The sequence below is a fragment of the Aulonocara stuartgranti genome (assembly GCF_965226115.1).
Source record: "Aulonocara stuartgranti genome assembly, chromosome: 22".
NCBI classification, from domain to species: Eukaryota; Metazoa; Chordata; class Actinopteri; order Cichliformes; family Cichlidae; genus Aulonocara; species Aulonocara stuartgranti.
In genome coordinates, this window is record NC_138957.1 from 30,858,678 (window position 1) to 30,885,695 (window position 27,018).

The 27,018-nt window shown below is 41.4% G+C and overlaps 1 protein-coding gene across 9 annotated transcripts in view; it reads right to left on the minus strand.

The window, feature by feature from the left end:
- pou2f2a (POU class 2 homeobox 2a) overlaps window positions 1-27,018 on the minus strand; it is an 81,516-nt gene that overhangs the window by 23,061 nt on the left and 31,437 nt on the right. Inside the window, exon 1 of one of the 9 annotated variants that reach the window (XM_082521315.1) lies at window positions 22,051-22,072. The exons of 7 other annotated variants lie outside the window; for them this stretch is intronic. The gene's annotated coding sequence lies outside the window, so the exon portion shown is untranslated. Of the gene's footprint in view, window positions 1-18,777; window positions 18,845-22,050; window positions 22,073-27,018 lie in introns of those variants that run through there. One more of the 9 variants, XM_082521324.1, reaches the window with a different exon arrangement.

Consider the following 27,018-nt stretch of genomic DNA (forward strand, 5'->3'; position numbering starts at 1 on the left):
ACCCATAGAAGATCATATTATCCTTCAATTTGGAGTTATGAGGTTGTCATGTGACCGCGGGGATATTTATGTTTGGAGTATTTGGATTCGGGGTGAAAATCCCAGCGCAGAAAAAAAAAGCCTGTAAATCCACTAAAACCCTCGTTTTGTTTTTGTCACTGTGATGAACTGCGCGCACCTTTAATTGTGATTCCACCTCTCATCTTATTGCTTTCTTTACAAACAGGGAAAGGTCTGCTGGCTCTACAAGTGCAAACAGATGAAGGAGTGACTGAATGAGGTGCGCCGAAACCAGGCCGCCATCCTCTCCTCCAGCCGTGCAGTCCCGGTGATCTATAGTGCGTGCCGCGAGCCGATAGACGGCGAGGTTTACAGGTTTATCGATTGGACCCGACTTAAATTGGCTTCCAATTAAACAGAGCGCTTATTTGACCTCTTTACCCCTTCCTGTCCTCTCCTTTCCTGTCCTGTTAAATATCCCCCCTACCTCCATCTTCTCCTTATTTCCCCCCCACCTTCCTCGCCACTGAGCTTCTCTCCATCGACACATCCATCTCTCGCTCAGTGTAATACCTCTACTCCCTTCCCCCTTCGTCTATGACCATCACCCCATCCCCATTCTCAGTTAACAGCACCTTCCCCCCTCTATTTAAACCCCTCTCTCTCTCTCGCTCATCGCACGGTGCTGCAGTCGTTTCCTCTCTGTCCTTTTCCCCAGATATGATCTTTGCTCTGTTTCTCTCTTACACTTTCTCTCAGTCAATCCATCAATCGCTCCTTAAATAACAACGATGAATTATTAAGCGTATTTATTCAAACAGCATTAATTATAAAATACAGGCAGTGCGTCAGTCGAATCGGCTGTGGACGGAGAGGGAGAAGAAGAAGAAGAAGTAGTGGCAGGAGAAGAAGGTATGGGAAGGAGGAGGGTGAGGTGGTTTATGGTTAGGGTTGAAAATTGGGGAGAGAAAAGAAGAAGAAAGAGGTGAAAAGGGGGGTTAGGAAATTGGTGTGGCTAGCGGAACAGCTCCTCTCCCTCCCCAGCACCCCATCCCTTGCTCCCCACCCTTCCCTTCCCCGGTCTGCTTTGTATTCTGTGGAGATGACAGGGGGAAAGCTTTATTGCTCTGAGTTTGTATCGATCGGGGCCCCGCAGAGGGGGTAGCCAGACCCGCGCACGCTGGAGGCCCCTTCGCAGAGGCCGCCGATTCCTGCCTTCAGCCCCCCTCCTCACCTCACACCAGCCAAACACACCCTTCCCTCTTCTTTCTCCCCCCCCCACCCCTTCACTTTTAAAAATGCGTTCTCCTTTTCTTGTTTTGAGAGGTCAAGAGACGAAGCGCGGTGGCTTTTATTTACTTGCATGCAACATCAACGCACCCAAACAACACGGAAAGCCTCGCGCCGAGAACGGAGTGTAAATGAGAGTGAATGAAAACACGAAGACTTTCCACAAGCAGAGGTGAAACGCATTCGCCTGGAGCAGCAACACTCACACGAATACGCTCACATGTAGCAGCACCTCACATGAAGAGGCACACACACAAACACACACTTTGCCCAAACACAATCCCAAGCTGCAGGGCTGAGCTGCTGTCCTGACCGGAGTTGCATCAGAAATCCCTAATCTGGGAGCGTGACCATCCTCAGTTCCAGCAGGCAGGGATCAGGATGCTCCGGGCAGATTCCGAATTTAAGGATAAGATGGGATGGGGATGCAGGTTCTGAAATCACCCCTGGGGATGGAGGTACGGGATGGAAGGGGGCGAAGGAGGAGGGGAAGTCGAGTGGTATTATTTGCCCCCCCCCCCCGTGCCCTCTTACTGTGCGCCCACCTTCCCAGTGTTTCCAGGGGCACAGGGCTGTTGGACAGACAAGGGGGCAGATGACTCCCTTTTTTAGTCACAGTTATACAGATTCATTACAAGCAGCTGCAGCCGCAGTTTACATTTGGATGCTGGAGCAGCTGGGCGTTAAATCGAAAGGAGCCTACACAGAGTTACAGCTCCTAAAATACTGAAAATATCTAGTTTACTTTCCTTTTTTAAAATCATTTAAGCATTAAATGAAATATAATCCCAAACAGAAACAGAACGATCGCAGCGTGATTATTTTTCCGGATATTTTAAGGCTTTAATGGATCATGATATTAAAGAGAGATGACAGGAAATCAGTGAGGAAAACAGGAAACAAAGGTCACCGACCTGACTCACACCAGAAATGCTGCAGTTCACGGTCAACGTCAACACCTTAAACATCAAGGGACACAAAAACCGATAGATCGGCCTGAAAAATGATGAATTTTTTTAATCCTGACTTTCATCTTTTTTCTGTAAGTGATGAGCAGAAAGTACAACAGAGAATTCTCAACTTTGGCACAACACAATGAAAGTTTTCTATATGCAAAAATTGTTATCTGTCATGAATAATTTACTTTAACAAAAAAAAAATTTGGCGCCGACTTTTGTCCAGAAAGCATGAAGTGGAATTTAATCAACAGCAGGTCAAGGAAGAGGATAAAACCCACAAGATTAGTTAACACGAGTGTACAAAAACTAACTCCTTTTTAAAGTATTAGGATTTTTTTAAAAATCTTGTCCAGCAGATGTTGTTTTTATAGTTTATAATGAAGAAAGGATGAAGATCTGTAGTGACAGTGTAAAAACATCATCAGCAGCAGCAGCAGCGATAAAAAAAAGAAAAAAAGAGAGAGATCAATGATCAACAAATCAAATGTTTTCCTTCGAGGCTTTTCCACAGATTTGGGGTTTGGGATTGGGGACGGTCAATCGCCCAGATCTGTAACCTCCTGGCCACCGTCGCCTCCTTCCACTTAACAAATTCCATTTTGTTGAGGTGGGCTGAACGAATCGGCGTGCCAGCCATGGAGAGAGGGAGGAAGAGAGAGAGGTGGTCGGATGGACGGCTGGAGGGGAAAAATGGGTGCTCAAGGCCACCGTGTTCTGACCCCCTCTCCTCCTTCAACTCTTTCTCTGCAGAGTGGCTGTTATCTCTCTATTTTTACACTCCTTCCATCAACAGACCGCCCCAGACCCACTTATGTTCACTCACCAAATGACACATTGACACACACACACACACACACACACACATATATATATGTACAAAAACACACACAATTACAGATGTAGACAATGACCGCAGTCCTGCTAAGCCACTGTGAGTCATCAAGTGTGTGTGAGTGTATGCTTTATGCGCGCTATACGAGTTTGTTTGTGCACTCTGTAACCTTTTTCAGGCACTGCAAATCACCTGCTGCCCTGCTGTTTGACCAGATCACGAGGGATCTTCTTTGGCGTTAACGCAGGTCTGGAAACGCTCTTCTTCACTTTGTTTTATTTTTCTGAGGATATGTCATAAATGAGGCGATTTCTTTTTCTTTTTACATTTTATTCAGACTTTAATTAACTCTTTAGAAAACAGCAACGGCGACAACAAAAAGACAATAACAGCTCACCGTATACCAAGGTTGCTTCTTTCAGGTGAAAAACGTTTTATTTCCCTGCCTAACACATCAGTTTCACTATTTTATAGGCAAAAATATTTTATTAAAGCGAAAAAGGGAATTATTTCAAATTAAAATTCCTTAAATCAGCTTTGATAATTGCTGCAACGCCTGAAAGTAGAGACGGAATTTTTTTTAAAAATGCCGAAAATAATCACATCAGCGAGGCAGCAAGCGCGCGCGATTACAGGCTTCCAGAGCAGAGATAATTGAAACAACCATAGAGAGGATAGGTGCATGCGTGTGTGTCTGTGTCGTCATATGGATCAGATCCATAGGGGGTCGACTATACAATAACGACCAATTTAAGGGAAAAGTCTTTTTATTTTTTTGTGCCGTGGGTGGAATGTGTGTGTGTATATGTGTGTGTGTGTGTGTGTGTGTCACTGAGATTATACCACACAAAAGGGATGCCAGCATGATGCCATTTACTTTTCACTACAACAACATGCCTTACAATACGTATTTTCTCATTATGTGTGCTATAATCATCTCCTTTATTTGTATGTGCGTGTTGTGTGTGTGTGTGTGCACCCTGGTTTCAGAGATGAAAGCTCGCCGGCACATGCTGGACCTCCACCAGTGTTTTTTGCAATTCAGACCATTCTTTCCTAAATATACACACACAAACAAACAAACACACACACTCTCACACTCACACACACACACACACACACACAAACCCTGCCTGGCTGACTGACCTACCACCATTTCACACTACTGACCAGTACAAATTGGATAAGGGTCCATTCTCTCTGCACCAGCACACTTCCACACACAGACACAAAGCACACATGTACACGTATAGACAAACACACACACACGCTCGCACACACACACAGGCGCGCACGTGCACAAACGTGCTGTACACATCAAGCTCAAAATGGCCGAAAAAGCTGCGGTTGGAGTTGGTCTCTCAGTGGTGAGCAAAGTTACAGAGCAGGCAGCGAGTGAGCGCGAGATAAGGAAAAGTGCACGCCGCTTCCTCTTCTCCTCTGCGCTCGACGATTTCTTTTATTTTCCCGTCTTAATGCCAACGATCATCCGTGTTTATGTTATTGAATGAACCTCGTTACGGGACACAGCCTTGTTTGTGTTCTGTGTAATAGTTTTCCTTTCTGCTTTTCGTTCCTCGGCCTTTATCTTTTGTTTTTTAGAGGCTTAAACATACGATGCAGATTTCCTTTTTGCATCCAGTCCTACTTTTCCTCTTTGTTAAAGCACCTCTGTGTGCATTTAAACACGTTTGTTTGCTTTATTAACCATGTGACCTTGCATAGCACCCCTCCCGCCACACGTATCAACAGTATTTATATTCACATGCTCAAAGTTCTCACCTCTCTATTCATACTAATGAAGCACTATTGCAAGGCCTGCTTTCAATGCGGCAGCTCATGTCACAATGCAGTGTAGTACAGAGAACACGCTACCCTTTGCTTCCACCGTCCCCTCACAACCATCGGCTTCATAGTGCTATGTAATTATAGCTTGGCCTTGCCATACCCCCCTATAGTGTCTAATTGTGTGGATGCCAGGGCTCCATGCTGTTAGGGAGCGGCTGTATTGTGCATGTTTCTGATGGTTGCTTTTTTTTCCATTTTTTTGCACAGGTCTGGTTTCACCACAAACAGCTGAGTGGAAAAAAAGGACTGATGTGTTTTCCAGGTTTTATAGGTTAATCTTTCTACACAGAGAGATGTAATCACTAAAGAGTGATCATATGAACCCTTGTTTGAGCTCTTATACTTTTTATTTTTCCACAATTTGTTCAGAGTAGGATAGCATTTAAGTCTTACCCTTATTAGTTTATCTCCACAAATCAACTAAAAAAAGATCCTAGGAAAATGTAATCAGACTACCTAATGAAAATCAAACCATTCAAGCAGTTTAACTTAACAAACTGCAGATACTTACAGACATAAAACAATGTCAACATAGTCAAAATAACTAGTTTTAGTTACTGTGTCCAGTTTGGAGGAAAAACAAATAAAATGCATCTTCTAAATGTTTCACTTCTCTGATAAGCTTAAAGAAGTTCTTGTTGAAAACTGTCACATTTTCACATTTAAGGATGCTTAACGGTCTCAGACGCTTTCAGAAAAATAAGTAGAAAATTCATGAATTTCAGCAATGTCAAGTTTTTCCATATTCAGAGAGCATGCCGTTTCCACGTCACAGTGGATCTGTAAGAACAGCCGTTACATGCAGAGACGTGTAGGTAAACAAGAAGTTTTAGAATTCAAACTGTTTCTTTTGTAGCACACTGACAGTCCGTCTCACACCAGGAACAAAAATCAGTAAGCAACTAGTTTTGTAGTTTTACCACTTTATGGAGCAGAAACTGGGCTGAATTGGACCCTTTGGTGGGGACAGTTCTGGCATGCATGACACCTCAGTGGTGTACGAGAATATTTAATGCATGTTTGCACCAGCTGTTTTACAACTACATAATTAAAACATCCTACAAACGAACCTTGGAAATTATTTCATTATTAAAGTTATATTAAAGAGTCATTTTATTTCTGAGTTTAACAGTCTTGATGACCGTAACACATTAATTATCAACACATTTTTTGGTGCAATAATTGGACATATTTTGGTGAATCCTGAGTTAGATAGAAATAGATTCACATATCAGAGCAGAGACGTGTGAGAAGAAAAACAGGACGTTGGAGCTGACACATCTGCACGAACCGACTGATCGCCTGAAATGAGAGCTGCTCACTTCACCTTCAAATGACCAAGCGGTGTCATTTACAGCTCCACTCATATATATTTACACAAACCGCTGTGATAGTTTTAATTAAAAACATGCATCCTAGTATGAACTTGTCAATCTAGCTGTCATATAAATTTTCACAGTTCTTTACAGAAAGTTGCCCATTATTCTGGGAATGATGATGGAAAGTCGTGTGTTGCTGTCTGTGTTGCAGTGATCCAAGGCTAACAACAGACTCAGAGTAGAAAGATTCACGGCTGCAGATACATCACTGACCAAAGTGACGATAAAAATGGCTCAACTTCTTTTAGCTTAAAAATTATTTAAAAAACAAACGCATATATTAGAATATTTTAGATTATCTGTCATAAATGAAGAAAAAAGTATATTATGCTTAACACAAATATCCCTTAAAAAAGATCACGTCTGCACTGCATCGTTATCTTGGTTGCTTGAGGAATTATGATCTATAATCTATAAAAACCACCTAATGTTTATGTGGTTTTGACTGTGCTGGCTGGACTGGAATTAATCCTTCTGATGCTTCAAAAGTATATTTCCAATATTATTGTCATGAAACTGTTATGAGCACTAATTTATATCAGACAAAGAGCTGTGGAAAAATCTTTTTTTAATCTTCTTAATGACTTGTAAATGGAATAATGCCACTTCATTGGTTCAGAAGCACATTATTGGTCACTTGTGGCTGCTGTGGCTGCATAATTTCAGGATGTCTCTCGTTGCCGTCGGTGGCCGTGTGTTGGTCTAAGTTGGAGCGCATTTGTAAATCTGAATATTTGCACAGCAGCGTGCGTTTGTACACAGAGGCGAGCCACGTGGCCCGGTGTGTTTACATCTGTTGACGGGGCACACGGGGTGATATCTCACGGTAATCAATGAACAAGGGAATGAGAGGGGGGGAGAGGGATAGAAGGGGGGAGGTAAAAAGAAAATCGGTAAGGAAAGCAGGTTATCTCCTGTCATTAACGGAGGGATTCCCGTGCGGAGGAAAGGAAGGAGGGGCAGGCGGGTAGCGCAGGGGAAAGACCTGGATTCATTGAGAAAAAACAGCGTGTTTGGCATGAAGAGAAAGCAGACAATTATCTATATTGATTAAAGCCAGCCAGCCAGCTCAGAGAAGACAGAAAACTATGGCTGGATCAATAGTGAGGGAGGAAAGGAGGGAGGGAGAGAGGGATGTAGGGCAAAGGAAAGAGGGATAGCTGGAGACAGTCGAACCGGTGAGGGATTCAGGAGAGACGCGACAGATGAAAAAATTAGTATTACGAGGAGATAAAAAGAGAAAATGAATTAAAGCAAGATGAGGGAGGAGTGAGAGGGAGAGGTGGCAGAGAGCAGATGACTGGCAAGAAATCTCACGGTGAGGGATGAGGTCGATGGATCTAACAGAGAGATAGTAAAAATGTTAATGAAAATGACGGGTGGGCATTTGATGACTTGGCATGTAATCTATTTGAGGAAGTGAGCGTAAGGAGATCAATAAGTACAAGTGTACTTGTGATGGTCGGATTTAAGATGGCAGCAAAACCGGAGGAGCGGGAAGGGCTTGTGATGGAGGGATGCCGATGAAGGTGAGAGTCCAGGATGAAGGAAAACGATGGAACAAAAGCAGTGAAACTAAAGATCCTCAGAGCCCTGTGTTTGTGTCTGTGTGTCTGTGAATATTACATTACCAGGAAACCACATCTGGATCAAAGACACCTAAAACACCTGTCTCACTTAGACAACAAAGAAAGGACTAAGAACAGAAATGCTAAAATGTGGTAAAAGAAACTGTGCATCATAAAAGTAAATCACAACTACATTAATGGTTAACAGCAACCTAAAGTCAAAGCTAAGCTAAAGACAAAATCTTAATGCTAAACTAGAAACAATAAGAAAAAAAGCAAAAATAGAAACATTACAAGGACTCCCAGAAACTGCAGATCTGCAGCAGAGGGTCAGGCCTCCTTGGATAAAAGAAAATGACTGAAGATGACCTGACTTCTGTATTTTTCCAACACTCTCTAAACAACTGCAATCAACTCGCATCCAAGAAGGTTAGCAAAATGAAAAATGTCCTAATATAGTACTTGTCAAAGTAAGGCCTGCAAAGCCCCGGGATTTAATGATCTATAGTCCTCAAAACAAACTTTGCTATAAATGATAAAACTGCACTGTAATACTGAGATGTAGTAACTCTATCAGGGGGAAATTTACATCAAACAACACAAGAATTGCAAGTTATCTTTGGATCAGCAGAAACTAGTGAAATGATTGTCTAATGTTATTAGTTTTAAAAGTTTTAGGATGTTTTCACTCTTCACCCCTTGTTTCTTTCTTTCCTTTTTGCTTTTGAAATGTTCTCTCACTGAGCAGGACTTCCAATTTTTTATGCGCTTTTTGGCTTTATTGTGAAACACTTTGCTTTCACATATAATTACTTAAAGTGATTTATACAGACGCAGCTTTGTTGAAGAAGCATTAGGAATCCTCAAAAAGTTTGAGAAGCTGATCTAACACTATAGCCAGGTGTAAAATATTTCTTGAGCATTTTTTTTTTTTTTTATTATATTGGTTAAAACCCGAGCTGCTCTTTGTCTCTCAGTCTCCCTCACCATCACTTTCCTTAACTCTCCCTCCATTATTTCCTAATTCCCTCTCTCAGCAATTTTGCAGCCTCTCTTCTTTCACTCCCACTTTCATTCACAATTTCTCCATCACAATTTGCCCCTCTCTTCAGTCCTGCCTCTGCCCATTCTTTCCCACTCTCCGCTTCTCTCTTCTATCTCTTCTTCCACAGGGTCAGCCTGATGGTCACCAAGGTGCTGTAGTGAGCAGTATGGAGGATTGTAGGTCTGGGGCGAAATGGTCCTTAAATGGCTCTCAAACTCACACTAGCTTTATTGATGCTCTGGCCTGACGCCAGCTAGCCTCAGTGCGCTCCATGTGTGTGTGTGTGTGTGTGTGTGTGTGTGTGTGTGTGTGTGTGTGTGTGTGTGTGTGTATGTCGGGGAGAGTGGCGCTGATTGCTATGTTGATTATACAGAACAGCCCGACACCTTTCTGAAAGCTTCTTAACACAGATGCTGCTAAGAGACAAGACAGAGGCAGGTGGAAAACAACGCCGGCCTGAGTTTAAAAACAGCCAACCCGGTGGATGTAAAAAACATATAAAATGCTCCTGCAAGCTCGACAAAATAAGAACTAAACTTTTGCACTTTGGAGATTATAGTTTTTGTGGGTTTGCTGGTGAATCATGCTGCAACACACTGCAAGTGTTGCAGTGATTCACGCCACGTCCGCCTTTATTATGCATGTAAAATCTAAAATGGGAATGTGGCTTGAACACCTTTCTCCCAGCTTGCAAAACTTTACAACAATGATTTCTTTAATAATGCAAAACATTAGATTTCTTTTTCAAACTAAGATTTAAGCGTTTATAAGAGCATCAGGTGGTACGGGACACCAGATGAGAACAATTGGCATACTGTTTTCTTCTTCGCTGACACAAACAGTAAAGTGTTGCTCTTATAGCTCAGGGTAGGCCTCCAGTCTTTCAGGCACTGAAGGGTGTTGAAAGATTGTTGAAAGGTGCAAAAGCATGAGAGAACAGCGTTATCCTGTTGAACTAATACATTAGATTCTCTTCTCTTGAACCAAGACTTTTGGAAATGACCTAAAAACAATTATATCTAATCGCTGAAAACTTTCAGTTATTAAATGCCTTTTCTTTATTAAATACAGTACAGCAGAGACGTGACAGAAACAGGCGAGTGAGGAGAGGGAGAAAAGACCTGATGACATGGTGAGCATGCTAAACCACGAGGTCACCACGACATCTGGTTCACTGCGATTCCCAGGGCTTCAAATACTGATGTTTAGTCTAAGCTGTGCTGTCTCACACAGGTGTCCTTCTGTGTCGGAGCCGTGAGGAACCAGCCTATGGCAAAAGTGAGACTGGTGACACTTTATAAGTCTCCACTTACAGAGACTTATGAAGGACATTTTGATGCTACATTCAAATAGAGTGGATAATATTCTAAAAACAACCCAAACTCAGAGCAAAGCAAGTAGTTTTTGGTGTCTAAACCTGAAAACGAACGCACATCCTTGTGTCCACAAGTACAAGTGCTGGATTCAAAAATCCACACCCAAAAATAGCTCCCGAATAATGGCAGCTGTTTACTAACCATAACCAGCAATTAAAATCTAAGTGTGATACAGAGAAACAAACACCTAAATGGATCACGAACTGTCTTCTTTGTTGGTGTTTAAATAAATAACCACTACTGCTGCAGTCAGTGCATCAATGCACACGTTGTGTAGATGTGTAATGACAACACTAGCACTTTATATAGCCTCTGTAGAAATTATCCACATATCTCACTTATCTTAACTGCACTACTGTATAGCTCTGTAAATAATCATTCTGTACATACGATAATTCTTAACCCTACAACTGTTTACAACTTGCATAGTTCCCATTTCTGTATAACTGTATATCTCAGATTCTGTAAAGTTATTTATTTCATATTCTGTATAGTTTTTCATATTTATATCCTGTTCATAGCCTGTACATAGCTTGTACTCACTACAGCCTGTACATACCTATAGTTATAGAATATTCACAACATACTTCATACCGTGTACATTATAACATACCATAATAGACCCATTTCTGTAATATACTTACATATCTATATTATTGCTAATAGGGCTGGGCCATATTATACCGTTCACGGTAATACCGGTATAATGTTAGGCAACGATAGGAAAATGAAATATCGCGATAGAATGGGAGTAAAACGCGCGTGCGCAGTGCCTTTGTTTTCATACGCACATGGCCGATTGTTGAGTGAAACAGATGAACCAGAATTGGTTTGTAAAAATGGTGCAACTTCCGTGATGTGGAACTGGTTTGGTGTTTGTCCGTCAGATACACAACAAAGCACATTTTTTTGCAGAACATGCAAGCGGCCGTTGTTATTGTCATATTTGTCGGACTAAGATGCTCTTAAATCTGGGAGTAATCTGGGTCCTAAACTCCGTATGCTTCAGGTCAAACAACACTGCAGCATCACTTAGAGTTAAAAACTGTCTAAATTCTTTCATCTTTAATAAAACGATCAGCATTGCTGCTTTACCAGTAGTAACTATAAAGTTTAACTTCCAGGCATCCATGAAAACAAAAGTTATTACATTTAACGGAGTTAGAAGTTAGCAGGAAGCTAGCAGAAGTTAGCTCGCTAGTTTCGCTAGTTACCTAAGCATGATATTGCATGTTCTGACTGAGAGATTTCTGAAAAAAATCAAACGTACAGCTCTGCTATCACTTCCAACATAAATGAAGACGGGAAACTAAACAGCAGTGACGTTTGTAGGGTTACTGAAGTTGGGCTAGCTGGTATATAATGATGTGCTACGTGATCGCTAGCGACACAGCTATGTTAGCATAACATAAACAGTGAAGCTGGAGGACGAACACTAACACTTTTCCACTTATAAAAGTTAACGTGAAGGTTCTTCATGGTTAGAGACAAATGCAATCGCATGGCAGGATGCTGTAAACGGACCAAACTTCAGTCAGGAGAACAACTGAGATAATCCATCCACAATACGAGGTTAGTCATTAATATACTGCAGCAACATGGGAATAGAGCAGCTGCCAGAGAATTCAACATTAATGAATCAATGGTACAGAAGTGGAGGAAGCAAGAAGAATGAGTTTAATAAAGTTTGATTTATCTGACTGCTTTGTTTCGCTTAATGTGCCTTATAATCCCGTGCACCTTATGGTCCGAAAAATGCGTACTGCACACTGCAGTTTAATGTTGCAAAGCACCTCTTTTTAACTTCAGTGGATATTATACATGGTTATGCTCAGGATATGTCAGCCCATTTCTACTGGAAATGCCTTTTGGTTAAACTTTCAGCAAGGAATTTGCATTTGCACTGTTATATTTTTATAAAGCTTTAATGTACATAAAAACCAGCTTCTTGTTTAAGTGAAAATAAATGGAAGGTTGTCTTTTTGCGCTAGTAATGTTGTGGAGTTGTATTTTGTCTCGCATCAATTATATCGTCGGTTATATCGTTATCGCAAATTTTCAAATATATATCGTGATAAATATTTTTGGCCATATCGCCCTGCTCTAATTGCTAATATATATTGTAATATATCTATATCACTAAAGCACTTCTGGATGGATGCAAACTGCATTTCGTTGCCCTGTACCTGTGCATGTGCAATGACAATAAAGTTGAATTCTAATTCTAATTCTAACAGAACAGGAGTAATTGAGACTTTGGTGTGAGAATGCATTGGGTGTTGTGTTGTGATGCATTTTGGGTTTTCCACACTGTAAAATGTTTATGTTTTGAACTCTAGGAACTCAAGGATGGCGGTAAAATCCTAAAATGTGAAAAAAAATGCAACACAACACAACAGCCCTGCATTCACACGAACACTCAGTGATGTTTGAAAGATATGACTAGAACCGATAACTGATAACGAATTAAAACAAACTGTGGTTGTTTGCTGAAAAACCACTGTGGTGAACATATTTCTCCTTGTTTCACATTCTCTCTTCACACACACACACACACACACACACACACACACACACACAGACGGCTACATATGAATGGCCTCAGTCAGTCATACATGGTTAGGAGTCTCATCCACATTCTGGCTGAATGTCTGCCTTCTTTTTCTTCAGCTGACGTTGGCATGTTACTGTGGACATAATGCAACACAAAGCAGCGTGCACGCTCAAGACACGTGCACACGCACACACACACGCACGCACACACAAGGAGCCTGTTCACTCTCCTCTTTCCGTCTCCCTCACACAGACAGACTTGAGGAGCGATCAAAAGTGCAGAAATCTTTGTCTCAACTCAGAAGACCAAATCAATTCAAAGAACTCGAGCTTTAAATACGGAGCGGAGCTTTTTAATACCCGTAGCACATAAATAATATGCAGATGTTATTACTGCTTCACATTTTTATTCCACCAAGGGAAAAAAAAGAGATGAAATATTTTGATATATCACTATCAGGATGCCTCAGTAACTAGCCTCACTTTGATATTGCTTCTGACGTACGACTGATGAATGACTGAATCCAATAAAATACATTCTATAGAGGCAGACTTGATGAAATTTGGGATGCAAACGTATGTTAAAGTATGTTTTCTATAAGGGGTGGGGTGGTTGCAGAGTTGCCATGGTTATATGAAGCAGTAGGTGTATGATTGGGGGGCTGGGGGATCGCGCTTATGAAAAATAAATTTCAAAAAGCCAGCATTACCTCTGCTCAGGCCCAAGCTCCAGCCTTTGCATTTCAATGTGAGGTGCAGCCTCCATTATTTATGATGCTTTACACCTCAAAACCACAGCCTACCTCCCTCTCTCCAACTCTCTCTTTCTCCCCTTATCCCCATAGTAACCACTATCCCTGGGTCTCCAGAAACACCGTCCGTGTGTGTAGCGGGAATCAGACAGCGGCCTGTGGGATGGTTTGGTACCACGAGACATTTGACAGGCGACAACTTGCAGGAAGTTCAAAACTAACTTGATATGATTGTGAAACATCGCATTTTAACATCTCCGGAGACTGACAGTAGGATTTTACTTCTCTGATATCAGAGATTGACGCACACAAAAGCTGCGGAGGACTACGTGTGTTCTCCGCTTTGATTCTGGTGTTATATTTAAGCTCGTTCAGTGATGGTGCAGGCTGTCTATCAGCATCTGTTACATGTCAAAATATTCACTCTTTGGCGAGCGCTTTTTCTGTCACTCCGCCTGATAGGAGGCATGAAGAGTTTTATCTTGGCATGCAAGATGCTACACATGCAGAAATGTACACTATATCCACACTAAACTGAAAACAAACTTCAGATTTGTGGGGCTAAAGCTACACCATTCATTCCTGCACGAGCAGATTATTGAAAAGAAATAAGATTTTTGTGTATAAAGTGTAACTATCACGACTGAGAACCCATAATTGGGCCGTACAATTGTGATCACCATGTCAACACTATTTCTGTGAAAGAACCGCAATCAGTTAAGTTATAACCCACCGGTGAATTGATCCAACTTTAATTCTACCGTTTTCACCCAGGTGAAACTTATATTGTTTGTCACAAAATAAGAAAAAAAGCTTTTTGTCGCATGAAAATATCTACTCTGGCAGTAGACAAAAAGAAAACCACAGCTCCTTAAAAATCCCTTCAGCTCAAAGTGCCACTTTACTCCCTACACTCCACCCTTTTTTCACATGATGCATTCTGTTTCAAGAATCCAGAAACTCATTCTTGAGAAAACCAAAAATTCTTGACAGGCTCAGCGACTGCGGGATCAGCACTGGTGTCAGAATTTCCCCGAACCCTTTCTGAGACTGACTGGATGCTGACAGAATATTTTCTGGAGTGAAAATGGCACCCAAATCAGTCGAGACCGAGCCTGAAAAGTTACAAAAAAAACCTATAAAGGGCTTTTAAACATGCCTTTTGCAGATTATTTTACATAACAGTACATTAAGAGATATACAATGTATGTCACATGTACTGACAAACCAACCTGATATCACAGCAAAGCGCGTTATAGGTGCACCGGTCCTCCGTGTCCATTTCACACTTTGGAGAGAAAAAGCATCAAACATCTGCATGCAGAAGTTCAAGTACCAGCAGGGGGAGATAATATATTTAAAACCCAAAAGTCACTAGTGACCAAGAAAGATCTGAAGAACATTTCAGTATAGAAACGATTAAGCTAGGTGGCTAAAATGTAACTACATGTAAATGTGTTAATAAAGTCCTTTTAAATGCTTTCCCGTGATTATTTTCACTTTCTCTCTCTCTTCTGCTACTAAAGATTAGAGCAACTTTCCATGTGTGCCCATTTCATGCTTTGGAGAGTTAAAGTGAGAAATGGACCTGTTGGACCGGTGTGTCTATTGTACGTTTTGCTGTGATACTAGGTTGGATGAACTTATAACAGAACTGTTTGCTGAATATTGTTGTTGAACACCGTAGCCAGCTTTAGCTGCAGCTCAATTTTTGCCCAGAAGAGGTTTTTTTTTTTTTATCACTCTTGTCAACCTCATTGCATATTTTCAGCTAAGACAGGCAGTTATTTTGCGATAGAAGGCTCTAAAAACACACGGTCTGGTTTCTGCTTAAAACCAAATGGGAGACACAATTAAAACACAATTAAAAGCCCCTTTCAGACTTGCATTTCTTTCCATTAATCTGATGTCACCTGAATGTGATGTTTTTGGGTCTATATGAGCATCCTACCCACTTTACCCTAAAAGCTGCTATGGTGCTCGCACTAGTTCAGACCTCATGATAGTTACATGGCATGAATCTGAATATATGGTGTTAAACTGCAGCACTGTGCATCCTGCTAACAGACAGATACAGACATCTAAATAATAGGGGTGCAACGATATTCGTATCGATATTGAACCGTTCGATACAGTGCTTTCGGTTCGGTACGCATATGTATCGAACAATACAACATTTGTAATTTATTTTATCAATTTTCCTTCTGACGATGCTGTCTGTGTTGAGCGCTCAGTGAATCTGTGTTCGACTACTCCGCCTAGGCTGCACTGTCGAGCGCAGATCCACTGAGCGCTCAACACAGACAGCATAGTCAGAAGGAAGAGCGCAGGGCAAGCTAGCGAGACAGAAGTTAAGCTCTACTTGCAACAGGCAAATTGAACGTCATTCAGATCTGGCATTTGGAATTATTTTGGTTTTCATGTGACGTATGACCCTGAAGGTAAGCGAGTCATGGACTACAGTAAAACAGTATGTTGAATGTGCCATGCAATGCTCAATTACATTGGTGTGAACTAGTGTGTTAGCGCAGTTAGCTCGTTAACGTGTTGGCCGTCTAGCCCCATGCACGGAGTGATCGGCGGTAGCTCGTTAACGGAGATTTGCCGTGTTGTGGCGTTAAGGTAATTTCAACGAGATTAACCTGAAAGCACTAGCGGGAACACAACGAATATGACTGCACATTTACGCCGACATCATCGTAGTGCAAAGACAAGTGGAAGCAGACAAAAAAAAGCAAGCATGCTACTAACTTTAGCCGAGTCATTTAGACAGCTGTTAGCACATGATTCTCCTTATGCTGCTGAGAATATAGCCCAGAAGAAGCAGATAGTATAGCTTTTATTTTGGAAAGAGCCATTTCTCTGTAATAAACTCTCTTTTCCAAAGATGAGTGATTCCTCAATCAGATACAGGGCTTGCAATATCGCTAGCCCGACGTCCCGGAGCTAGCGATTTTTTCAGTCGGGCTACCAAAATCTTTCTCTTCCCTGCCCGTCGGGCTATTGTAGGAAAAATATATGTCAATGCTTTTGCATTCTTTCGGAAATGTAGCTGGGTAATTATGTCACTGGCATCGGTGAGCCACTGTCAATATGTGACATATTGAAGTCGCGTTTGAATTTGCGCTTGTTTTTTTGCTTTCACTTTGCAATCGTGCGAACTGTGTATAGAGAGCGACAGCACTGATCTGTGAGTGATGATAATTTGTGCACCAATTCCTCTGACATCGTCTTATTAATCGTTAGCTTACTATGCAAACATGACAAGTGAAATCTCCCGCAGCAAGCTTAAACATGTGAGAGGTTGATCGTGTAGAGAATCGCTGAGCTTATGTGAGTGAGTGTGTAAAAGCATTTCAGTTCTGCTGAGCCAAATAAGACAGGTCAGGGTGAAGAAGTGACAGCCAAAGAAAAGCTTACCACAAAACGGAGAAGTTATGACAAATCAGACTATGAGGCAAAAAGAAAGTGCAGCTTTATGGTTTCATGGACAAAATAATTTCTGTGGCTGCGATATGACGAGCTAAATAACCAGGGCTGCACATAAGTGGTCCGCAGGTGCGCATTCGCTGTCAAAATAAAAAACACGCACAAGGGTTAGGGTTAAATTCAAAAACTGTACTTTTGAGTTAAAATATATATTTATAATTTTAATAAATGACAAATTAAAAATGCATGAACATTTTTTTGTATCGAAAAAATATCGAACCGTGACACCAAAGTATCGAACCGAACCGAACCGTGAATTTTGTGTATCGTTGCACCCCTACTAAATAAAGCTGTGTCAGGACTAACAATGCTCATTGCCCAGTCCAACAGGTCTTTTGCATGTATGCAAAGGTTTTTGTGCACACGTTCACATTCTCTCTCTCTCTCATATTAATATTATATATTATTAGATTATTAGCTTGACTTATGCTAACTTTGTGCTCGCCTCCTGTACAACTGAGATTTGTGATAAAAGTTTGGTTGGTTTTTTTTTTTTTTTGTTTGTTTTTTAAACAGCACCAAATCGCTATCATCATAAACAAAATGGCGATAATTGTGACCATGAAACACGGCTGAACAACATCACATTTTCCTTTTAGCAGTAGCGTCGCAAATGCACCGTGTTATCAAAAGGACATAGAACATTACATTATGATTTCCATTTGACACGAGGATGTTTGTTGTTTCTGTTGATTTTCCATCTACAGCATGAATATCGCCTTGATAAGAGCACATCAGCTAGCACTGCATAAGAACTACACTGCCCTTGAGGATCATCTTTACTGCATTCATGGTCTGTTTGAAGTGCAGCTGGTCCATGAAAATAATCGAAGCTACAAGAAAACACAACAAAAACATAATTTATGGAATTAACTTGAGGGCTACATGCCAATTTTCTCAAGTTCAGGTCTGGCCGAGCTGTGTGCGAAGGCTGACATGCAGAGTACGGGGTTGGTGGCCCTGCATGCAGTTAAAGTGTAAAATGAAACTAATGTAATAACTGCAGAGCCTGGAAGGGATGAGCCTTTTCATGGTGGAAGATTTATAGTTTCTGAGCGCACAAGAATCTCCATTTCCTGAATTAGACGAGAACTGACCCCAGCCCAGTGACAATAGTTGGCCAGTAGCGTTAGAACATCTGCCAGACATTAGTCAAACACACCATCGGCTAAATGATGGAGCTTCTGAGGGGGTTGTAAATTATAAAGGGAAAGAGGGGTAATATCCATCAGTCCATCCATCTGTGTGCGTGCGTGCATGTGTGTGTGTCCAAACCCTCGGACAAAAGGCCTGCTGCTGCTGCGCTGGCCAAAAGCTCTGCTGGTCAGACTTAATGAACCTCACCCCCCCTTCGGTCCATCAGACACACACACACACACACACACACACATATATAAATATATATACACACCACCCATCCCCCAGTCCCTCTCTCCCCTCTCCAACTCTACCTTGGCCTTCAGTGGCTGTGTCACTGCTAATATTGACGACACCCCCTCTCTCTTTCTCTCTCTCCTCCCTCTCACTTGCTTTGGCCAGCAACCGCTGTTGTCCACATCTCACCTCATCCATAGTAGACAGTATTGATTTTCAGCACGGAAAATAAAAAAGGCCATGAATTTTAATGCCTCACTGTCTGTCTGTCGCCCTCCCTCTCTCTCCTGCTCTCTTAGTACTCGTCCTTACCTCCTCTCCTTTTATTCTTCAGGCCATCTCTCTCTCTCTCTCTCCCCCTTTCTCTGATGTATCTGTCTGTCCATCTCTCCCCTTTCCTTCTCATTTTCTTTCTTCTTTGACCACTGCTCCCCATCTCTCTTGACCAAACCCACCCACTGCCATTCTCTCTTAATGTTGGTTCCCCCCCCCCCTCCCTCTTTTCCAGAGGGAAGCAAAGGGGTGAGAAGAAAGTGAAGAAGCAGGTGTGGAGGGTGCAGCGATACGTGTTTGGGTCAGTTGCCATTTCCAAGCTTGTTAACTAATCTGTGTGTGTGAGGGAGGAAGACAGATGTGTGTGATGGGATTTGGAAATATCTGAAGACCGGATCTTTCTTGAATCTTAGTACAGCCTCGTTTAAAAACCTCTAACATACCGAATACGATCATAAATTTGAGGAAACACATGAGAAAAACCTTCCACCCTTTCTAGATCAAAAATTCAGTTAGTGAGACAGTTTCACGCCGTCTTACCTTCGAGTACGACCGAAGCAGAGCTCTATTGGATTTTTCTGTTTTTCAGATGGTTATTAGGGCTGAGAGTTGGCCACTGGTGACCACTACATTTGACGCTAGCTAATGCTGAGTGAAGTGAAAAAGCCACAAAAGTAAACACATCCTCCAGGAATCACTGAATCATGTTTCAGCTAAGAGTCTTTTTCTCTTTTTTTATACACATATTCAAGAAAATAATACATCTGCGGTGTGTACTTTTATCAATATAAAAGGTAAAAACAGAGTACTGGATTGAGAAAACTGACAAGTTGGAACATAGTGATTTCACCACTCAGGAACAGAAGAAGAAGAAAGTGGCAATTGCCATCAATGACAGGTTGCAAGCTGTCAGCGCTGACTGCATATCATCGTTGGCAGGCAAAAACTCTGCTTTTGCAAAAAGCTCAATTTTTAGACACGAAAAAAAAAATATGTGGAGTTTTTCTGAAATTGTAATACTAGGTGTCAACTTTCATGGTTCAGATAACTCACCAAGTACCTAAATAACAAGCGTTTAGTTCAAGCAAGCAGAAAAAAAGAAAAATGCTAAAATTACATGTTACTTGGATTTCACTGGACAGCAGTGTAATTTTTCCAAATAATCATCAGGAGTCATCTGTGCCTCCCACAGTTTAAACCACCAGTAGACTAGCTAGACGGTAGATGTGGAATGAAAACTATAATCTGAAATCAAACCAACAATCAGAGACACGCAACCTTTCAATGCAGGACGCTAAGATATTACTGAAAAGTGGTGCACAGCTTCTACTGAATATTTTATAAAACTGAAACAAAAATCGGATCCATTTCTTCACAGTTTTTGCAAGTTAGCTCTGCCTGTGTTATATTTCACGTCATGTTTAAAAGGTTCATGCTTTCATTTCATTTGTTATATTTAAACTTGCCTGACTCAGTTACAACTAGTTTATGGGTTTCTCTTCTGCAGCACACAAAATACAGAATCACATTATGATCCAAAATATAAAACAGAAGCAATCAGCAGGAAAAAAAAAATGTTTTATATGACTGGTTGAATTTCTAAAATTGGGGTCTTGGTCACGTTTTTAGGGCAAGAAACTGCAACGGGGGGGAGTTGTTATGAATATTAAAAGCTCTTTCTTCAGTAAAAATCTGGCTGTTTGTTTAATAATTTGCTTTGTGTTAATGACCCAAAGTGAGACAGGGAGAGTGAATGTGTGCACTGAACTTCTTTGCTAAACATGGTGAAACACCAGATGCTATATTTGCAGGTTTAGATCCAGAACTTTTTCTTTTGAGTCAATTTGTGGACGTTTTGCCTCCAATGAGCATCACTTTCAACAATATGCTGATTCTTTTCTTTTTACACCTGCTAGAAATCTTGTTTAGTGTTGGACTACATTCAAATGTGAAATCCAACTTGTAAAAAATGACAATGATTAAAGTTTCTGTGACAGTTTTCATTTAAGACGTAGCTCTCACATCACATTTACGCACACAGTTAGCGGAGTTCCAACACAGTGAGCGTCACCTCAATTCGATGTCGAACAATCAACAAAGAATTGCTGACTGCAAACGAAGCAAGAGCCAAAACGAAACAGAATATGTATTAGAGTCAGTTTCAACTTGTGCTCTGCTGATATCCTGGTGACAGCTCTATCCTACCTTTGATTACTCAGAGTTTAGAGTCTCATGATGCCCTGAAACGAATCTTCCATCAGTACAATCCTCCACAAAATTAGCTGCAGTTGTTGGTATGAAAGTCAACTATATGGGTTATTAATAGATTTAGTTTAAAAATCTGTACTAGCTAAAATATTTTTGCTTATAAGAAGATTTTCAACAGCAACAGCAGCAGTTTGACAGGCAGACAGCTGTGCATGATGCAAACAGACAAGTGTGTGCACAAAGCATCCACAGGCACAGGTTATCCTCTTTTGTTACAGGCAGTCATTTTGCATCCTCGACACACAGCACAGGTTCATCTGGAAAGTAAAATCATTGGTCTAGTCTATGCGCCAACTACATACACTACAGAGCAACCATTACCAGCTGACTAGCTTTGGCTCTTAGAGGGCAGAAGTCATTCTCCATTTGCTGGATAACCTTCAGGCCAGCTCAATCAACTGTCAATTGGGATGCTTTCAAAACAAACTCCAGCCCATTATCGGCAAGAATGCCACAAACACAAGCAGCAGGTTAAATGTCAGATGCCTGAAGAAATTGTTTTCCCACTTAACGCATCCTTGGACTTTGTGATGCTCTGCATCTTCTCAAGGAATGCCACTTTTGCAGAAAAAAGAAAATAAAAGAAAAACCAACAAAAAATATTTGTAACATATTTGTATGTTTTCTCAGGATAATGTGCAATGTACAATCTGTATTATTATTTCGCTCTCAATGGGTGTTTATTCATCTCAGAGTGTCCTCTGCAGGCTAACAGTGCTTCGCTGGGACAATGGAGGTATTTTTCTGTTTAATGAAAGCTTAGTTATTTTCAGGAGACGGTTCAATCACTGCATTCATTCACCGTTACACGTGCAAACTGAAGGCCAGTGTGTGTGCGCTGTTAGACTTCATTTGTTAGCCAATATAAGATGTATCTGGCTTCCAATAAAATTCAGCTCATGAAAAAAATGTAAGCGCTGGAAGAGCATCAACTTCAGTCACCTCCCGCGCAAAAACATGAAAATTGTTAGAGGCTAAAATTAATTTCTGGAATTCTTACTAACCACAAACATTTAAATCCTCCCGACTCAAACTGATACAAACCATCACTTTCATATCGTCCTCGCTGACAATACACTTAAAAACATAAAGAGCCTCCCGATCCTGTTAATCCACTCATCCACATCAATGTCAAGTCCACCGTCTGTGCATCCGTCTGGTTAGCTGACCCAGGCCCCACCCACCTTGACCCTGACCCCGAGCCCGTAGCACCAACCCCCACAGCAGGCCCCTCGATGAAGGACAATGAGCCCCTCCACAAAAACAGAAAGATAAAGGTGAAATTCTGTCCTGGAGTCCGTCTAGAATAAAAATAAATGCAATGAAAACAAAATTTCAGGTTACTATATATTAGTATTAAAATCTTTATATTAAAAAAGAAATGTATTTCTCTGTTTATCCCACCTTGATTTCACAATACTTGAAGTATTTTAAATAGTTTTAATCAGTTTCTACAATATTTACAGAGAAATCTGTGTTTGTTCAAAACCTGACATTATGCATCATATGACATGCAAGATGTAAGCATATCATCAATCAAATCTTTGTTTAACAACATAATAAAGTCTTTTTTTTTCTTCCTCTGTGTTTATGCAATTATGGAAAGACAGTTCCACTACTGATAAATGATTATTTTCCCCCCACTTGGAGTTTTAATTCTATGAGAACAACATTACAAGAGACGATGTGACGCCACAGAGTTGTGTTAGCCATCGCTTCCTAATGGTCAAACGTATTATCTGAGAAATCGATTTTTTACTCCATTTACTTCATGTTGAAGTAGCAAAACTACAGTACCCATAAGCAACTGTCACATGGTGGTCTAGCTGTGCCATCATGTTAGCAGGTCAGTTTCATGAGCTGGGTTTTTAATAGTTTCATCTTGGGTTTAAGAAATGTGACACCATGAGTGCAGAGGGTTGACGAGTCAACGTAGATAGGTGTGTTCAGAAAAATGCTTTGCTCAGTTTTAAAACAAACAACACAGGGCGCCGTGCTGTTTTATTGATCTTTGTCTAGCATTGGTAGTTTCATGATATTTACAAATAAAATATCTATCTTGTCACTAATGCACATTAGATAATATCAGAAATCACTTTGAATGATTTTAATGCAGTTATGGTTCATTTAGACACAAAGCTAAAATTTTAATTATATAAAATTAAGATTTCTACTGAATCTATTACATTAATTTTTATTCTATAAATTTATATATATGGTACTGTCATTATCCTGGATTAATTCTTACCATTATAATCATGACGTGAAAACCACGTATTGTAGCAGTCCTAATTTCAAACAGAAATTGTCTCCGAGTAGATAAATCACGATGTTTTCTTCTCTTCTGTAAGTAGCAGGAGGCTTAATGGCAGATGAAATCCTCGGCATGTTTTTCAGAGCAGGACTGACCCCAGCATGTCACCCCAGCCTATCCCCCAAACACGAGCCAGACCATCTCTCACTGACCCTCATAAAATATGAGCAAGCAAACACTAGTTCCCCTCCCTCCCTCCCCCCAGACCCTCACTGCCTGCCAGATCTGGTCTGTTGTGGTCTGGCCTGGCCCTGGATGGCCTGGCTCATCCCAGGACTTGAACTTGAGACTTGACACAACAGCCTGCCCAGGCGTGGACAATTGAAAGAGAAGAATAGGCTGATGATGGGTCGCTTGCATATGAATTGTTCCGGGCATTGGAGAAGGGAGGGCTGAGGTTACGGGGTTAAGGGCAAAGGTTAACCCCCCGCATCCCCAGGTCCCGCGTGGACCGCTCCCTAACTGACGAGCAGACAAAGGAGATGAGGAGGGGGTTCAGGATGACACAGGGCGCCGGGCCCTTGGACCCCTGCCACCCCGGAGGAGGAGGAGTAGGGGGCTGGGAAATGAACACATAAGCATGGATTTACACATGCACACACAGGCAGATGCACTATACAAACACTGCTGGGCTCACATGTGCCACAGCTGAACGACAAAAGCACTAATTCGAACGCACACGTGGACACACAGGCACTCCCTCCACACAGAAGAGCCCGTTTAATTTCAAAAACACACACAAACACACAATCAAACCTCAACTCACATGAATGAACACACCGACAACATCCATATTAATATTTTATCATTTCTAAATTCAAATGTTAACATTAGAGCAACATTGCAGGTGTGCTAAACAGAGTCCAAAATCTGATCACTGATGATATTCAAACACATTTTTCAGACACTTTTAGATCACAGATATTAACCAAATATAAACATCATCATTAACGATCACCTTTACCACCACACAGCTCAATACAAAGAACCATTTAACCATTTCAGATGTTATAATACATTACGAACTTTGAAACAGTGAATATTTCCACACAGTATGTTAAATGAAAAGAACCATGTTTTAAGTAGACGGAGGTATACTTCAATAAATGCACATTTATGCTGTAATGATTTCCACTTGTTAGGACCGTGGTCTCTGTAACCTTCACAGCCTGCGGTTTAAATGCCTCTTTTTCCTTTTTGTGCTGCACAGAGCCCATTACTCTGCACCATAAATAATTTACAGAGCCAAAGACACACTTCAAGATTAACAGATATTCACTATGACAGCAATTCACACCAACTCGGATGTTTGAATGAATAAAAACTTTTTCTAAAAGTTTCAGTTTGTATTTCTCAGATGCTCCTTTTAATAATTAGACAACTGACTTAGAAATGAAAGGCCACAAGACTGATTCCTGCTATTGAGAAACTGGATTTCTATCAGTCAGCACCTTGACTGTAATTAACGTTTAACTTTATAAGGCTGGTGAATAAAATGTTGATAAAGAGCGCACAGAAATACAGACCTCTGCATCACTTACTGGACAGGCAAAATCAATTTAAGCTTCACTGCAATAAAGACTGATACATATCTCTCTTACATCATACCACAATACTTAGTACATCAGATTTTTGATGTACTAAGCTCTTCACTCCTCTTTTTCTCTAATTTAACCCCTTTCATGTAATTTTAGACATTCTGAGATCTTCTATTTTATGATAACATATTTATTATATATATATATATATATTGTCATCCTTTGCTGTAACTTCCTATCTTTTGGGGAAAGCAAAGTATATGTTTATCACCAACCTGAGCATATTTACATTTAATAGAAATTAATGTTTCAATAACTGTATATTTCATAGGACTTTACCTCTGCCACTGAGCGCATGTGATCGGCCCAGTTTGTAAGTTTGTCTGAATTTGACCCTTGCCTCCTTGGCTCAACTTACAAGTGATTGACTTTTATAAAGATGCTTTACTTTTGCAACAGAGAAAAAAGGGCTAATTTCTTATCTTTACAACTACAAATCCTATTGAAATGAATAAAAGTTCAAGAAATTATCTTAATGTCACAAACTAATCCAGATCCATCTGGACCCAGGTACTCAGCGGGGAAATTTTCAGCCTTCTTTTCACATCGTCGTGACATGGTTGGCTTTTACGCCGACATCGTTAGTGTTTCTCCTCTGGAATAACGTTACACACAATCTGTGTGAAGGAACCGATAATCATACTCATTATCCACACTGAAAGTATTGAGTCAGAAATATTATGCTGTGGGATTGTGTCTATATTCCCCAGCTCTACTACTAAGGCCAACTAGGTGCAAATAAACTGAATGTTTTGTCTCCTGCAGTAATGGATGACTGACGGACTGTCTGAGCGAGCTGCCATCCAACCATGTTCTCTGACCCCGACAAGACTGGAGCTGCAGAGCTGGTAGCAAAAAAACAACCTTGTGTATGTGCGTGTGCGAATGTGTGTGAATGCATGTGTGTAACAGAACATGACGATGGTCGCCGGTGATCCCTCACTGCCTCGGGCGAACACTAGCTAAATGGACCTCACTCCGTCAGTGAGACACAGACATGGATAGAGGCTCTGCATGCGTGTGAGTGTAAAAGCCGTGCATCCAGATAGCGATGGCTGTGCAGCTCCAGCCACCATGTTTAAGCCGAACTGCCGTGTGGTGTGCTATCACTGCTGCTGCTGTGGTTGTGAGATAGATAGGAGGATTGGGGCTGGCCGGGCCTTTTCAAACCCCCAGAGAGCAGAAAGGGAGTGAGTGCTGGGCATAAATGCAGAATCTCCTTAGCTTATACCCCCCAGGGACGCAGACACAGGGCCATTTTCTGGGAGAGAATCATGCCGCCAAGCGGACAGCGGATTTACCATATTCATGCCACTCTTTAGAGAGGAGGAGGAGGAGGGAGAGGATCTTCATCTGTCCCATTTCACTGCTACGACTGTATGTGGCTGCCGCGGCTCGTGTAGCCACTAAAACCCCTAGGGGGAACCATTAAGGAGAACCTCGCTCACTCCCCACATTTCTCTCCCTCATCCCCCCGTTTCTACCGCCGTCCCCTCCCCACGTTTCCCTGCCTTCCTTTTTCATATGAAGTATGAAGCCTCTCTCATTCATCCGATATCCTCACTAATAAGGCTGGATGGTTTAGCCAAGGCCAAAGCTAAAACCCAGCAATATCTGCCATTTCTACATAGAAGTGGCTGGAATAAAAGGCAGGGCGGGGGCTGATGAAAGATGTGTAGCTGCTAAAAAGTACAGCTGCTATATTACTGCTGCTGCCAGCATGGAGAAAACAGCCCAGATTCATATCAATGGCTTTGATTGAAGCACCGGGAGAAACCCGCTGAAGGACGGTTTGTCAGAGATGTCAACATGTGTATGTGTGTGTGTGTGTGTTTATGGTCTGTGCGCACGAGGGTTGGGATTTGCTGAGAGATTTGTTTAGATACCTGTGTGGAATGAAGTGTGTGTGAGTACAGTGTCTGTGCATGCTTATGTTCACCACAGTGTGTGTGTGCATGCAAGTGCGTAAATAAGTGTGACACAGCTTCTGTGTGTGTCTGTGAACTCTGTGGATTGAGGTGGGGAGTGTTATAGAGAGGGGCAGGCAGGCTAACAGATTCATATCCAATATGAAGAGGTTAAAGTGACGAGTCCAATCCT